The sequence below is a fragment of the Hirundo rustica genome, chromosome 3 (genome assembly GCF_015227805.2).
Source record: "Hirundo rustica isolate bHirRus1 chromosome 3, bHirRus1.pri.v3, whole genome shotgun sequence".
Classification (NCBI taxonomy): Eukaryota; Metazoa; Chordata; class Aves; order Passeriformes; family Hirundinidae; genus Hirundo; species Hirundo rustica.
In genome coordinates, this window is record NC_053452.1 from 60,981,542 (window position 1) to 60,994,812 (window position 13,271).

The 13,271-nt window shown below is 39.9% G+C and overlaps 1 protein-coding gene across 2 annotated transcripts in view; it reads right to left on the reverse strand.

Moving 5' to 3' along the window:
• Positions 1–13,271, reverse strand: part of TMEM200A (transmembrane protein 200A) — a 58,547-nt gene that overhangs the window by 23,925 nt on the left and 21,351 nt on the right. The window contains exon 2 of one of the 2 annotated variants that reach the window (XM_058419941.1): positions 5,883–6,066. The exons of the other annotated variant lie outside the window; for it this stretch is intronic. The gene's annotated coding sequence lies outside the window, so the exon portion shown is untranslated. The remainder of the gene's footprint in view (positions 1–5,882; positions 6,067–13,271) is intronic. 2 annotated transcript variants of the gene reach the window in all.

Here is a 13,271-nt window from a genome sequence, read left to right on the forward strand (position 1 = left end):
AGAAATCTAACCTGAAAAATCCCCATCTGAGCAGCAAAATAATGCACCAATTTTTCAGGAAGTTTGTGTGTGCGAGCCAGGACCTTAGAAGACAAACCCAGATGCATCTGTCTGCTTTGGGACCAGTGAGACAGATCTCTAAACTAGCCTGGAAGAAATTACTTCTTCTCCAGCTCTTAGGTCTTCCCAAAAAAGACTCCTCTTGCATGAAGAACCTTTCTTGATAAAATATTCTCACTTACATTGAAATCATTATAGAAATGTGAGTACAGAGCTTTTTTGTTATCATCAAGGATTCACAGAACAGTTTGGGTTGGAGTGGCCCTAAAGACCTTCTTGTTCCAACCACGCTGCTGTGGACATGGACACCTTCCAGTAGATCAGGGTGTTCAAAGCCCCATCCAACTCAGCTTTGAACACTTCCAGAGATGGTGAATCTACAGATTTTCTGAACAACCAGTTCCAGAGCCTCACCATCCTCATAGTAAATAATCTATCTCATCCTCATAGTAAATAATCAAGTCTTTCAGTTTAAAGTGATTTCCCCTTGCCCTATCACTACGTGCCCTTGTAAAAAGTCCCTCTCCTGCTCTCCTGTAGGCCCTGTTTAGGTACTGAAGGTGTTATAAGGTTGCTCCAGAGCCTTTTCTTCTCTCAGCCTGCATTCATTGGAGAGGTGCTCCAACCCTCTGACCATCTTTGCAGCCTCCTCTGGACTCATTCCAACAGGCCATTAATCATTAACAGATGTTAATGACATCATCATCATCCCCTGGTGCCATAATCCTGCTCACATGTGATCCTGCTCACAGAGGATCAGTATTTGTAAGAACATTCTAATTTTCTTTTCATGTAAAGTATGATATAGGTCATGAAACTCCTAAAGCAGGACCATAGTGTCACATAAACTGCTTTCAGGGTTCCTGGGACATCCACGTCACTCTAAAAGCCACAAATCCTGCAAGCTTTGAGAGCTGGCCAGAAATGGAGATACCAATGCGCCATCTTTTTCTAGCTTCAAAACGTGCAACACATGCATGATGCAACAAGTCATGCATGCTACAGCACCATACTCCTATTCTATTCTATTCTATTCTATTCTATTCTATTCTATTCTATTCTATTCTATTCTATTCTATTCTATTCTACTGCTGTTACACTCGTAAATAAGCATAATGACACCTGTCCTTGGTGTCAAACAGCTCTAATTGCATCACACCACCATGTAACACTTGCTCTGAAAAAAACAGTACTGAAGAACATTGATGAAGTGCAGTACAGCCTGCAGAATATTTGTATGAAACCTTCAATTTTCCAGCACTTCCTGATTATCTTCTGATTTGAGCTGTGTGACCCAGCTGAGCATTAACATTGATTTTTTGATTTAATTACAGACACTCTGGCTTGGAGAGCTGTGACATGCTGAAACTCAAATGAATAGGGCTTGCCCTGGCCTCCTCCTAATACATGCTGTGCTGATTAATCCAATCCTGTTCTGATTTTCTGCAGTGCAGGATAACTTTATCCATTCCCATTCCTTCACAATGAGCGCTGTTCACAATTTGCATCCCTGATTTACCACTGATTAACCATATGCCCCACATCATCAGCTCCGTGTACTTCACTGACGCTGTTATCACAGAAACCTGTAGCTGTAAAAGGAACGGGGGCAGTAAGAACAAGGCAAAGTGTGGGCAGATAGGAACTCAACCTCTGTTTTGAGGAAGGCTTTACAGGCTTAGATTTGTATAGGCTGCAAAAGGCATATATTCTTCACAACATCTTTATTCTTATCCTTTGCTCTTGACAGCACATGTGGTTGCATTACAGCTCAGTTGTTAAGAACATTTATTTCATGGATAAAGTAGATTAAATCTGTCCAGTGCCAACTCTACTGCCTCGTGGAAGGGGTAAGAAAGAGATGCTATTCTGAACTAAAAAGTACTGACTAGTGCTTCTTATTGTAAAATCATAACCAGATTCCACCATACCAAAACCTACTCTTAGTCAATATGGCAACAAAGTCACGTTGAGGAATATAGCTATAAAAATTACATCATCAGAAGATGATCACCAGTAGAATTTAAGCACTTCTTAAAGTTGAATATCCATTTCCTCTTTATGGAACAATTAATGCATAAAAAAGCTGAGGGCAAAATATTGAAAAGTGATTCAGAACTTTTTTCAGAAATTACCTGGAAATCTTCATTCAAAATGGAAACTGAGTTCCCAAATTACTTATGAGTTATTGAGAGTTTTACCCTTAGGGTCTGAACCTACAATTACAAAAAGGTTACTCTTTAAGCATCTGAGCATTAGATCTTCCCAGATTCAACCGGTTAAATGGGCCATGGCTCTTTTTCTCTGACCCTACTACACAGTATTCAAATTCTTATTTACTAATCACCAAGAAATTAAGTTATAACGGTTTCCCTAGGGCAGCTGCTCCTTCCTCATTCCTGACTTATTCTCCCCATATGTCAGCCCTATAAAGAATTGGATTTTAGATTTTCAGACAAGCTTTTAACCGATGAATTCCCACCTTTGCCATCTGTAGATCTATAGGGTTTTACTGCCTAACAGTCTTTGTTGATAAAAAGAGGAAAAACCATATCAGACAAGAATACGGAAGTCATACTGTTGGTTTCCCTAATGTGTTTATAGGAATTGCTCTGTCATTATTTTGGGACAAAATCTTTGCTTTTTTCATTCTTTATTTCAGCAGTCCAGTCTACTTGGGGTCTTGAGTTGTACATAAAAAGCAGATTTAAAATATGTTAAATGATGCATAAATTCAGTAATTCCTCCTTTAAGTTACAGTAGGCTTTATATAGCTAGGAGGTATGTTTATGTGTATAAGAAACAAGCCTATACAGAAGGTGTTAATAAAATTACTATCAAAGATTTACCAGTCCTTTGCTGAAAGAATCTAATTGTAAAGTCTTGCAATTTTGCACTTCGAAAAAATGCTTCCTTGTAGTTCACAGCCCACCTGTGAACTTCTGAAGAGCCTTCCTGTAGAAAAATTACAGTGGAGGGGGAAAAAGACTAATATAAATCTACATAGAAAACAACATTTATTATAATGTATCGCTATCATATATAGGCAGCAGCAATAGTTTATTCAAAAGTTCTCTCTTGTCAGCAGTGTATGTAATTTGCGGACTTAGCATCAAAAGATCATCAGATGATTACACAAGTGCTACATTACTGAATATACCATGCATTCAAGACTGATTTGCTTATACAAACAGAAAATAAACATATTAATAGGATAAACAAATTATATAATTTTTTTTTTCCCTAAACAGTCTGCTTTGCTGAAACACTGAGGCTGGCCCTTCGACACAGCCCTCTTCATAGGGATCACTTCACATATTACATTTAATATTCAGCTACTCAGAAAACATTTTGTTCTTTACACAAAACTTAAAAGAAACCTATATGTGTATATATAGGTTTATAGATGTCAACATTCAGAATAACTTCTACAGAGAATCATAGCACATCCTAAGTTGGGAGAGACCCAAGAATCATTGACAAGAATCACCAAGTCCAACTCCTCACCCTGCACAGCATTCCCCAAGAGTCACACCCTGTGCCTGAGAGCATGGTCCAAACTCCTCGTGAACTCTGTCAGGCTTGGTGCTGTGACCACTTCCCTGGGGAGCCTGTTCCAGTGCCCAACCACTCTCTGGGCGAAGAACCTTTCCTAATATCCAACCTAAATGTCCCCTGGCACAACTAGAGGCCATTCCCTTGTGTCCTGTCACTGGTGAGGAGAGTGAAGAGATTGGTGCCTGCCACTCTGCTTCCCCTCATAAGAGGATTTTGAAGCCTACGATGAGGTCTCCCCTCAATCTCCTCCAGGCTGAACAAAGTAACCTCAGCCACTCCTCATAAGGCTTCCCCAGCTGAGTGAAAATGTTTCTTTGATTATTTTAAAAATATTCTCTCTTTAATGCTGTTCTAAAAGCCAATCTAAAATTTAGGAATTAATCCCGTTCTTATGAATTTCCCTTACTGCTATTCTAAATCCTGTTTCTCAGAGCCTTCTACTCCCAGCTGCTGTCAAGCAGCATAAATGGTGTCCTGAAGAGAACAAGTCAGTCTTATGTGGAGCGCCTTAGAGAGTTGAGGATTTTAGCCTGGAGAAAAGGAGGCTCAGGGGTGACTTCATCACTCTCCACAACTATCTGAAAGGTTGTAGTGTGCTGGGGGTCAGCCTCTTCTCCCATGTAACAAGTGACAGAATAAGAGGAAAAGGCCTCAAGTTGCACCAGGAAAGGTTTACATTGGGTATTATGAGAAACTTCTTCACCAAGAGGGTTGTCAGACATTGGAACAAGACTATTCAGGGAAGTAGTTGAGTCACCAGCTCTGGAGGTATTTAAAACAGGTGAAGATGTGGCACTTAGGGACATGGTTTAGTGGTGGACTTGGCAGACTTAGGTTGATAGCTGGACTCTTGGTCAGATGATCTTAAAGGTCTTTTCCAACTTAAACAATCCTATGACTGAAGGGTATCTGAAGATATATACCTTAGACTGTGCTTCTAAGGGGCAGACACGCTGACTGCGACCTGCTGTTCTTTTCCAAGCTGTGCAGGAGTTAACAACTCTCGCCCAAGGGTGTGTACATCACTACCACTCACCTACTTTGCATCCTCTCAATTCAATTATTCTCAATTCGGAATAATTTTCAGTTAACAGGTGATTTTTAAGTGTTTTCTGTTATTAGATACATTTCAGAAATTAAAGCAAAGGCTCAGTGAAGGTTGCTTTGACACTAATTAGTAAAATTCCTTGGAAATATGTAAAGCTAACCCTTTGTTTCAGTTCTTGTCATTGGACAAAAGTGATCTTATGGGAACCAGCTTCAGGGACAGTTCCAAAACTGTGAGATCAGATTGCATAGTGTACTCCTCAGGGGAACATTATTAAAACAAAAGAAAAGCTTGCAGGCAGTGAGATTTAGATGGACTGTTAGTGCTAAGCACAAACACAGATGTCTTCCTGAGTCACTGCCTGAATCCAGGCACCCCAGATTAACAAAAATTAAATTCTCCTATCATCATAGACAAAACACAGATAAAGAACCTACTGCTTACTCTTGTAAGCCAAATATCATATACTTAAGAGAATATCTGTTGCATAACAGCAGTGAATTTAATTAGTTTGTTTCAACAGTGAATTTAATTATATTGTTTATCTGTGAACGTTTATGCAAAGATATATATCTTCCCATTTGCATTCTGACATGACTAATGAAAGTACAGTGTTTTGTCTGCAACTAATTCATTTTCACTTAATATGGCAATGACTGATTAATTTCATTTTCTGGTGTGGAGGCCATCCTGGAACACAGTCAATGTTCCTTCAGAACCTCTGAACTTAATTATCTCCAGATAGAAGGTGGAGAAATAGATACAATTTTTCTCTCTCCTTTTTGCTTTATCTCTGAAATTACCTGCTGTGTGTCAGAAGATTTTTCAAAAATTTATGGCTAAGCAGATGCTACTCTTATTGGTGCCCCATTCTCAACAAAAACTTTGCATTTTTAAGGCAAGTAAAATTCATTCTGGAAATGTCTGTTGGGTTTATATTTAGTGTTATTTATTTAAACTAAATTAGAAGAAAAAAATCACCTACATTTATAATTCTGGTCCTACTTTTTTAACTGCATATGACTGGCTTCTATGGAAGTTTTAGATGTGCAATGAATACAAAATTATATTAAAGGATATGGGCCATTTACTTAATAGTTTGACTCGATGGTCCTTGTGGGTCCCTTACAATGTAGAATATTCTGTGAATCTCTGAATCTGTGATATTATGTTGCTCCTCTCACAAGAAATAGTACCATGAATACCAAATACCTACCCTGGCGAGGAGATCTTGAATTCTGAGAACACAAATGTACAGATGTATCATCTCAGTATGGAGCAAAGGTAGGTCTTTCCATTCAATTTCAAGTTGTTTCAGCTTTCCAAGACTTCTCACATCATTGCCAAAACATTTTTCCATTCCACAATTATGGAACATAATCTCACATCCTGATACATGACTGAAAAATAATAAATCAGGTATGATGGCTGAGTCACAAAAATCAAGATGGCTGTGACACCACTGCATGAAATCCTAATTACTGACATGAATTGAAAAATTTGCACTGACTTATACAAGCACAGACCTTTAGGTGTCATTTAAAAGATTATTGTGTGGATATTCTGACACACTCCTTTCACACACACTACCATACAAGAACACCACACAGGAAATGAGAAAATGTAAAATGAAAGAAGAAAAAATTTTTTAACAGTGCTAGCTTTGCAAAATAAAATATTATTTCTAGAGGATATCCAGCAACCTATGCACCAACTCAGCATTCTGAATTTTGGTTGCCCAGGCCTGCTACAGAAGGGTGACTGTGAAAATGGAACAATATGGAGAATTGTTTAAACGTGAACATAAATAGCTTTTATCTTTCTTAGAAAAATCTTAAGCAATCAAAACTAGTTCTGGGTCAAACAACTTTTTTTCCTGTGTGTCACTACCAGTATAAAAAGTTACTTTTAAGAGCAAATTTTGACCAAATACATCCTTTTGTGAGGGGAAAAAAAAAGTTTCACTTTCCAAACACTCAAAAAATATTTTGGTTGTTTCAACTTTTGTTTCTAATGTTTATTACTTTAGCCAAACCCATCTGCTGAATGTGGAATGGATGCCCATACAGGGATTGTGAGTTTTTTAATCTATACTACAACTTCTGCAAACAGATTTAATTAGCAAAACTGCTGTTCTGGTATACATGTAGTATATCCTCAATTTCAGCTCCATTTAGCTCGAATTTCTGACAATGATTAAATAAAAATACGATGAAAAGGAACTTTACAGCAACTCTTCTTTCATATTATTGTCAATAATATGAGTCGGAATGAAATGTTTCACACGTAAAAGTGATTTCTTTAACCAAAATATTTCAGCTACAGAATGAGTCATAAATCACACAGCTTCTGTCAAAAGAAAGACACACTTCACATAGAACTGAAATGCATCTGATTAAAAAATATCTGTTTATAAATTGTGATTCTGATCTCCACAAGTTATGCTGCTTGTAAGAAACTTTTAAACAATACTCACACCATTTTTAGATTCATACATTACCAGCTGTCACAGACTGCAGCCAGGCTTGCCCCCTGAGGTTTTCAAAATTCTTGTCTTTGCTACAGAACATCCTACAAGCTTGCCAAGAGCTAAAAAGCTGCTGCCCAAATAGAGTAGATTTATTAGAAAAGCTGAAGATGTTTATTGCAGCAACCAGTTATTTTCCCTTACTGTATCCTATTGTTCTCTTACTGAAATGTACTGTTGGTTGCCAAAACTTTTACATATTCCTGCTTGCTGGGTTTTATGAAGAACAGATTTTTAAACAGTAGCTGCAAAGCTATTTTAAATCAGGAAGCTCCACCAAATAGATATTCTCTAAGGGTGATGGAGTTTCTGAATTTTATTTTCACTACAGTATTTTGTCAGACAACATAGTACTTACCCTGGATAGAAACTCAGTCAGGAAAACTTCCTTGAAGGATATTAATCCCATTTTTAGTATCTTGTTGCATCTTCCTGTCTGCCAGGCAAAAGACCATATCCTTCCAAATGCTGCCTGGGGACTTCTGAGCAGCATTCATTTTACTTTCATTGAAGTGACCCCTTTGTGCCCTATTTAGGGCACCCTGCCTGGTATCATACATGGCAAGATAAGCAGAGAAACAGAACAGATGGTGGCAACAGATGCCATTGTTCATCACAGGTGAAAGGCCGTGGCTAAATTCACCATCCTACAACTCCCATGTTTCCCTCGGTCCCCACGCCTCACATATTGCTACAAATACATCATCAGAGGAAGAAGTTGGTTACACTGCATCCTCAGGCCTACACATCAATCTTCCAACTCACTGCAAGGCCAACACCTTGATGAAGCTTTGAATCCATGTTTAGAATTTAAATACAGCTACTTAAAAAAAAAAAAAAAAGAAAAAACCCACAAATTTAAAAGTATTTTCTACTCCTTGTTTTACTTGTTGCAGGAACAACTCAGACCAACTAGCAAAAGGACACATTTTATTATTTCTTAACTTTGTGTGTCTGCCAATATTTTTGTACAGCAAGTTCTCTTTTTAATGTAGTCATTTAGACTGTTAGAGGTTTATTTGTAAGAGGTTTATTATACAGCAATATAGAAAATAGAGATAAATGTGTTAACATATTCAGGAGCACTCAGAAGTCCAGCATTTGACACTCACATTAGGCACCGATTTCTACTCTTTAATACACAAATAATATATATTGAAGCCAAAACACTTCAGAACTACTTGCACTGTCCTAACAGCCAGCCTTAAAACTGACAATGAAAAAGAAAATGTTTTTGTCTTCTGGGAAAAGACTTCATGATTACTGCATGATGCCACCTGCCAAAGGGCAAATACCAAATTCCAGTTTCCAGTCAAAACGCCTAGGAAAGACTAAAAGCAAAGAAGAGGGCAAGCCTTAGCAGCCATAGTTCACCTAGTCAAATATTCATATCCTCCATCAGAGAATTTCAAACTTTTGATGTTTGTAGACACCTAAAAATTTTCAATGCAACCTCCTGTAGAATTTATACAAGCTTTTTTCCTCATCTTCCATAAGTTTCTTGAAGTTGTCCACAGACCCAACCCCATTAACTGTCCATGAATTCCAAAGATCACATGCTGAAAGCCACAATTAGAAATTCAGCAGCCAACTGAACCATCTTTTAAAGCTGAAAATAATTAGTTTTAGAAGACAAACTTGCAAAGAAAAATTAAGGTGGGGCAGGGAAAGAAACCAAAATAAAACCCCACATACTTGAAATGTCTTTGTTGCAAGTCAGAACAATTTCGTAGAGGTGCCCAGACATTACACCAAACCTCTTCACCTCTCAAGGCCAAATCCAATCGTCCTCATCCCGCAGTAAGGTCGGATCTCCAAATCTCTTGCAGCCGTAATGGACTGCTACTGAAAGTCTATGGCAAGTCTCCTGTCAGCTCCAGAAGGCAGAACTGGGAGTGATCAAATCTATCTCCCATCACCATTATGTCTCCATCAAGTCACTCCTTAAACCTCCACGTCTAACTGTTATTTAACAGCCAGATGTCTTAAACAGGCACACTTGAGCTATGAAGTAAATCTTCCACAGATGAGTCCTGGTCCTCCATGCTGACTTTGACTGAATCCTGCACTCCCCACACTCCCTGCTAGGAAACCTTTAGCAGTTCCCAAAATAGCTGATTTCCTTCACCCAGAAGCTGTTTCATTCACATGTAGCTTTGGAAAGTGCTGGGAGAAATTAAGTAAGATCTCTGCAGTGTAACAGTAAGTATACCTGATCAGAAAAAAATAAAATAAGAAATTAGAAGAAATCAGAAGAAACAAAAAGCTCAGTACGAAGCTTTTACTCATAGGAAGAAAGCCTCCATACAATAACCTTGGATTAGCCCTAAAACCTAGAAATGAACAAGATGTCTGTCTCTGAAAACATTTGTTTTCCTGGTGCTCATTGAATTTTTGAAATATATAGTTAGTTTTGCACAAATGTGCATATTGTTCACTTATTCAATTCATCTGTGTTGGTGATAAAGCCACCATAACTTATCATTTTCTCTAGTCTCAGAATTCAACATTCAACTCCATAATGCCAAATTGGAAAACATTAGGCAACAAAGTAAAAAGTCTCTGAATGCTGTTTATCAAAATAGTAGCATCTGAAAATGAATTCAAATACAGAACATCTGCTGCCGTGCTGTCATAAAAATTCACAGCTACATTACAGACCTGTGGTTTACATTCTCTCTGAATATCTGCTGAGGTGGGGAAAAAGAACCCCAGCCCAACAAAAGACAGGCTAAAAAATCTCCCCCCTGTAATCAAGGAATTAAGACAGATATGGCATCAACCTCGAGCTGAAATGCAGTCATGTTCTTGAACACGGGACGGAGATTTGCTGCCTGTAGTTGCAGCCATTCTTGCCGTAATCAGTACTTTGCTGGCTGGACTAGATGATCTTGCTGTGACTCATCTGGGATATCACCACGGTGCATGAGAAATCCTGCTGTGAACTACAGTGTGTTCAATGTTAGAGTATTACAGTAGCTCACAGAAATTGTTCTGGGGCACTTAAAGATGCCAAGATGCATTACTTCTATTACAAACAGTTCAAGTGGAACAGACTGGAGCTACTCATTTGAGTAAGATTTTATTTACTCTTGGTATACATGAAAGAGTTGGGTCTTAGCATCTCTTAAAAAAAAATGCAATTTCTAACACATAGTACACTGCAGATTATAAAATCCTTGAGGAGGTTTGAGAACAAGTCATACACTATTGCAAATCCCACTAACTCTCTCTGCACTTGGGTCTTTGCGCCTCTAGCTCTTCCACATCATGTCTGCACTACACGCTTTCTTCATACACTTTCCTCAATCCTTCTCACTTTTTTCCTATTTAGGAAACAATTCTGGATTTCAGTTTTGCTGGAAGGATTGTAAGATCTGAGACAGAGATCTGTTATGCCAAAAATTCTAGGAGCTGGCACCAACCAGCTCTTCAATCTAGTGCAATGTTTCTCACACTGAACTCTGTACAATAGGAAACTGAAAATCTGGGAAACAGAACAAAAACATTTAAAAAGCACCAAAATTTAGCAAGATACAGTGCTAATGAAGATTAGAAGATACGTACAGATAAGTTATGTTTACAAAGCTACTAAAACAGTGACTGGAACTCTTATCAATTAAGATGTTCCAGCTTCAGCTCAGCAGGGTTGAGCGCTGCCACCAAGGGAAACGCGCTTTGCCCTGCTGCATCCATCTCCAAAACTTCTCAGTTCAGTCTTGCCCTTGTGGAACAGCAGATCAGATGTGCCAGGGCCAAAGTTTCTGCAAGCTGCAATGAACATGCAAAAGCTTTGTTAATCTTCATTAGTGATTTATGCTAACATGCTAAAATATGACCTGTAGCAACCGAGGAGTTGTCATGTGTTCACACCTGCTGTTCTGAAATGGACAGAAGCCTTTGGCAAGAGCAGGGATGGACAGCTGCAGGACTAACATCTTACACCACCACTGCAAAACCTGCCACTGAACTGGGGTCAGAGATCAGGAACACTAACTAGCCAAACGCCTGCCCAGCCTTTGAGTAGGTCGAGAACAGATTACAGAGCTCAAGCTCTCACTGTCACCAACACCACAAGCCTGTTTGTGTAGGGCATGTGGGAAGTGTTCATTACTTCAGTAACTTTATCCAACCGAGCACCTCTTCAGGGGGAGAGTAATCTGAGAGTGGCAGAGATAAAAGCACAGGGACACAAACTGCTAGACAAAGGAATAGACAGAGACAATGCCAAAACCCTCCAGATGATAATTGATGGGCCATTAAGAAACTGAGGGGTGTGCATGAGGCATGCCAGTGCATCCACTCACAGTTCTCAAGTTGAACTAGCTAGTGAGCAGCTCTGGGATCTTGCAGGGGTATGAGGGGAGCAGAGTCCATGTTGGTATTTTGGGGGATTCACAAGTGTGAGGTACCTGTGGGACTGTTTGCAACAAACACCTAGCTGGAGCAGCTGGTGAGCAGAGAACCATGGGGTGGGTAACGGGATCCAGGCAGGAGTGTTGGGTGGGCAGAGGAGGCTTGGGGGATGCAGAAAAGTGCATGTACTTTCACTATTGAATGCCAGTCCTTACCAGTCGAAGAGGAGGAAGGGAAGCTGGCTGTAACATCACTGCTGAAAGCGTGTGAATGCAGTTGAAGAAAGTACCCTGTCTCTGGCAGCCACATCTTCTCTGTGGGTGAGTGTGTCTCGGGGGTGTCTGTTAAGCCTTGCTACTGGTCGAACCTCTAAATAGGAAAGGAGCTGATATGTCCATCATCTGGGAAGGAAACCTCTAGGTTTTAGGGCGCCCCAGGCTGGGCTCCAGCAGCCATAAAAATCTGTCAGGCTCTGGAGCTGCTGGATGGAACAGCTGCCCATAACATCCCGTAACTGCTTGCTTAAAGCTGATATACAGATGGCCTGCAATACTACAGTCAAATGCACATTTCCTAAGTAACAGCTCTTCTTTAGATGACCCATACTACCATCTTCCCATTATGAAAAAAATTTAATTCACATCCATAGTCTTAGCTCACTGTTCCTGGAAGACTGCTGAGTGTGGCGGTGCAAGAACTGTTTTATTAGGTTTTTATAAGAAGTTTTATGTTATAGTTCATTTCACTGTACCCCCAGTTCTGTAACCCTTCTGTGTTTTCTGTATAATAAGGTGTTTTGTGTCAGTCCTCCCAACCCTCACCTGACTTGGAACATCCCCTCTGCCCCCCGCCCCGCCCCCCCCCCGGCTCTGGGGCAGCCTGCCTATCACTTCGGGACCCCTCCCAAGGTTGTGAAACCATTCGGAGAGGACTTCAGGTGATAGATCCCCGGGGCAGAATTCCTTTGCCCTTGGTGTCAATGGTCAGAGGCTTGGGGGTGGGCACACCTTGTTACCCCCTGAATCCCCTGATTTGTTGTCTTGTTGTAACCTCCCTTGAACCCCTCTCCCAGTTATAAGGTGGAGGAGGGAGATTCAAACTCTCTCGCTCTCTTGCTCTCTGGTCTTTCTGGCCTGCGGTTTGGACCAGCTGTGGACTTCCTGCAGCTTGGCCTGAATAAACATCTTTTAACCTGATAAGCTGAGAGCCATCCTTTTCTACTGCCGCTGCTATCACAACACTATTTAGTCCAACTGCTGCTGAGAAGCTGAGCCAGCAGGTAAAGATAACCTGCGTGCCTATCTGAACTGGGAACATCTTATAGCTGTGCAGATCTGAGTTAGCCGGAGGCCAGCGTCCGCCCGGTGTGGAGACAGGACCAGCTACAGCTGAGGATTTTGGAAAAAAATACAAAAACAATCCATCTTATCCCTCCCAGCAGAAGGAGAGTGGTAAGTAAAAGCATCCCATAAAAATGAAGATAATCCCATACTTTTTTAAGTTTCCTAGTTATAAGAGTGTTACATGAACTAATCTTTAGTTGAGAAAAAAGTTTGGAAATGAAGTTCAAATTCTAGTGCTAACTTTCTTCTCCAGGTTTTCTGCTTATGCTTCACCTCCCTTTCCCCATGCTCTGCATTATTTTCAAGTCATTTGTCTTATCAATTAGACATCTGAATGCCTATATGTGCTTTGAAAGCACATAACAAGACAAAAGGTTAA